We start from the raw sequence: 4,164 nt of genomic DNA on the forward strand, positions 1-4,164 counted from the left end.
TTTCAGTCCGGTAATACTTTTATACTTATGAGAACATATATTGCTTGAACCTTAATGAGAAACTGTGCCACTGGTTGTGATGCAGTGCAAGACTGTGAGGCCCAGCTAAGACATATAGTTTTAATTTTATAGTGGTACACCAACAGTAAGGCTACTGAACTGTGCATATACAGTACTCTATATACTGCACTGTATATACTGTAAGTACTGCACTGGATTTGATTTTGGGTGATGTTTCATATGAAGAAACACATTTATCATCTTAATATTTTTCACCATCAGTCGATGATGCAGTTGCTGACAAGTCATTTAATGTATTATTTATACAGCATAGCTACAGTACGTACGTACTGTGCCTTCTTTTAACCCCTACCCCCTGGGCTTGGGTGGTGCTGGCCGTACCCCCCACCCTGGGTAAGAATGGGAAATCAATTTTTCCAAAAATAAATTTTAATCTTTATAAATGATAAAACGGTGAAAAAGACGTAAGAAAAACTATATATTGTCCCTCAGTGACGAGTGAATTAAGGAGAATTATGGGTTTTCTTCAGGGAGAAGCTCGCAGTCACTATGCAGTAGAGGTCCTTTTCCCATCTCCTGTGTGTCCGAGATGGCCAAAAATGCATATTTTTACTGATAATAATACTTATTTCCTATAAATAATTCATTTAGAATTTATTTTATTTGCATTACTTTTCATAAAGACTGTTTGGCACCAGACTGTCTGGTTGTCTTTGTGTTTGGTAGAGCAAGTAAGTCATATAAATAATTATCGGAATAATAATTCCGCAAATAAATACATTCATAACATTATCATACCATTATCTTCTAGTAATCTAAACTACTTTTTGTAATATTACTTTGATATAACATGATAAAAAGGACAAACAATGGTAAATAAACGAAAAAGAAGGTACTTACCAAGAAGCTTCCCTCCGACCATGTTTAGATAAGTTAGGTGGGTGGGTGGTGTGTTGCCCCCCTGACCCTGGGTGTATGCTAGCACCAGTGGGTTGAGACGAGTGAATGCATACAACTGTATCTTTTCCACAAATATATAAGTTTGTTCCTGACAAATACACTTATACTACTATTTACACTACTTACAAGCACGTGCCACATTGTTTTAGAATGTTTTCTTAGAGTGGTACTCCACGAAGCAAGGTCTGCAGAGACCAACATCACATTCCTTACACCACGTAGTCACATCCTTACGCTTAGCTGTGCGCTTTGTGGTGTTTGCACAGACAACACCGCCTTTGCCCCTTACGACCACCTGGACCAGTTGGTAAAAGTTCATGTTGTGACGAACAACCCAGTCACGTGCAAGCAGTCTGTCAGGTAGGTCTGCTTGGCTGTGACGTCGTGGTGCAGTTGCTACGATGGTGCCATATTTCTCCAGGATTTGTATTATCATTTGCTTCTGAAAAACCCTGAGAGAGGGTTTATTCCCGGTTTTTACGAGGTACAGGTTGTATGCATTCAGGATGGTGATGTCTATGAGGTGTAGGAACATCTTCTTGTACCACTTGAGACCTTTCCTTACACACTCAATTGCGCCAACCTGCATGTCACTCTTGTCCACAAGGCGCATGTTGACATTGTGGTCCACGACAGCGTCAGGTTTTTTCAAGACCTCTCCTGAGGTCCAGTTCCTTTTTCCGCTGTCAACCATTTCACCCTTGTGAACGGTTGACAGCATCTGCACAGTACGCTTATCTTGCCAGCATATTGCAAGCATTTTGTCTGCTTGCTTCAGCTGGACCTCTCCTCGGGCAGGTTTACCAGTAAACACGGGCCAGTGTTTCCGGTTCTTGCATACAGTTTCACAAGAACCGATGTCATGTTCAAGTAGGAACTTGACCAGGGCAGGAGAGGTATAATAATTATCAGTGTAGAGGACGTGATTCCCTCCAAAGTAGCGGTCCATAAGTTTCTTGACAACAGCGCCAGAGAAACCATGTGGGTCGTCCTTGGGTATGTCTACGTCACTTGCTGTGCAAACAATGAGATCTAAGACATACCCAGTATCGCAGTCACACAGTACAAAGAACTTGATCCCAAAGCGATGTCATTCGGAGGGAATGTATTGTCTATAAACAACACGTCCTCTGAAAAGCACCAGAGACTCGTCCACCACTACGTTTGAAAGGGTCTGAAGAACTTTGTAAAGCGTTCCTTCAGCATCGTAAAAACTTCCCTTATTTTCCAAAGTCTGTTACCAGTCACAGGAATGTTATTATCTACAAAGTGTAGATAACATAGGATGGAGGCAAACCTGTCTCTGAACATGAATTTTGCAAACAGTGGAGTTGCTGTGATGTCATCAGGAGATATCCAATACTCCTGAAGTACATGTTTTCTAACATGTGCCGTCAGCATCAGTAATGCAAAAAACACATACAGTTCGGCAACACCGACATCACTCCATCGATGCATGTGTGGCGAGGGGCCAGACCCGAGGTCAGCCTCACACGTGTCCATAATTTCACCATCAAAGAACACACATAAATAATCTATCTCACGTGATTCCTCTGTACAAGGAAATTCAGGAGTAATTCCACCTGATGATCTTTTGAATTCAGGGATATCAGGCTGGAAATTACTGCCATCAGACCAAACAAGGTATCTATTGTCCCTTGTCTGGGTCGTGAGCGCCTGGCGGGGATACGCCGCTCTGGCTGGGCCTCACTGCCCGCATCCTCCTCTTCCTCACTGGTTGACACAACATCGTCTAACTTGATGCTATCCTCTTGGTCACTAGGCTGATAATCACTGCCTTTATTACCATTTTCACCAGAATCGACCACTACAGCACTCAAATAAAAAAGTTCTGTCCTTATTTCTCTATCATCCAACCCGCGGCGATGACGCTTGGTTGGGGTGGAAGAGATGTGGGGGTGGAGGGGGGGGGGTGCGAGAAGTTGAGGGGTTACTCTCCATGACCTCTGGCGAATGGTTACTGACCGCACTGGGCCTACTCACACACTCCTCCGTGTTCCTGAAGAGAAAAATAGTCATGCTGGTACATGTTAACCCGGGTTGGGCATTCAAACAATGGCGGGAAAGGGTGCGCATTCTGGAACGTCACCCGGGGCGTAGGGGTTAAATTGGATACTATCTGTTATGTTGTGAAGACTATTACACTGATTTGTTTATATTTAGACAATATTCTTTATATAATTTTGTCTATTTCTTCATTTACTTATTCAATTTTCAGTTTTGTTAGATACTTGACCTCAGTGCTTAACCCTGAAATTTCTTCATGCTGCACCACTGGTGTTAGGAACTTGTTGAATGGCTGATATTTCCTGGGTCATCATCACCCCTACATAGCCTTCATTACTCACTTAGTTACTTCCATCAACCATGGCTGTGCAGTGTGGCTCCTCTAAACAACATTGTTGTTTTATGAACCTTTCAAAACTGTAGTAATTATTGTTGATATTGTGGAATGAGCTTTTTAAATAGGGTTTTAACTTTTACAAAAAATACTAAAATAGATTTTATAATTTTCTAAGGTAGTTTTACAACTGGTAAACTAGGTAACACTGAGAGTACACAAATATATATTCTATTTTATTTTTTTATTTTTATTTTTTTTACTATTTATTGCATTATTCATCAAGATTTCTGTGTATCATGCTAATTAGATGACGAGGCATTTGACTATTCTTACTCCTAAAAATTGCTAGTGCCTTGGAATCCTTACCGCCAGCCTGGACACTCTTGCTTTTTTCTACATTCCTTCAAAACTTCCTGCTAACACAGGATTGCACAGAAGGTGCCCCTAAAACTACATCAATTCTGGCAGGGATTGCCAGGTTCCCCGCTCTGCCCCTTCCTGACGTGTGCACTCTAGTTCCCTCCCGCTTGGTCCATCCTGGTAGTGAGCTCTTCTTGCTGATGGAGGGTGGGCTGCCGATAGTCTGCGTCGCGGTTGCAACTATCTGCCCCATCATAGGTAGCTGGCAGCCTATCCCACCCCATACGAGGTATTTTAAGGGCGGATGCTGGTGTGGGAAAACTGCCCGTGACTCAGGGGTGGCACTTTTAAAGAGCTCATGGATGAAGCTGCTTCTGTTGCGTAACGGGGCGGAGCGATGGTCTGCCCCGCTGAGTACCCTCTTGTCAGGAAGGGACTAAAACCTACCTAAAAGTTTA

The sequence above is a fragment of the Homarus americanus genome, unplaced genomic scaffold (assembly GCF_018991925.1).
Source record: "Homarus americanus isolate GMGI-L3 unplaced genomic scaffold, GMGI_Hamer_2.0 scaffold40248, whole genome shotgun sequence".
NCBI classification, from domain to species: domain Eukaryota; kingdom Metazoa; phylum Arthropoda; class Malacostraca; order Decapoda; family Nephropidae; genus Homarus; species Homarus americanus.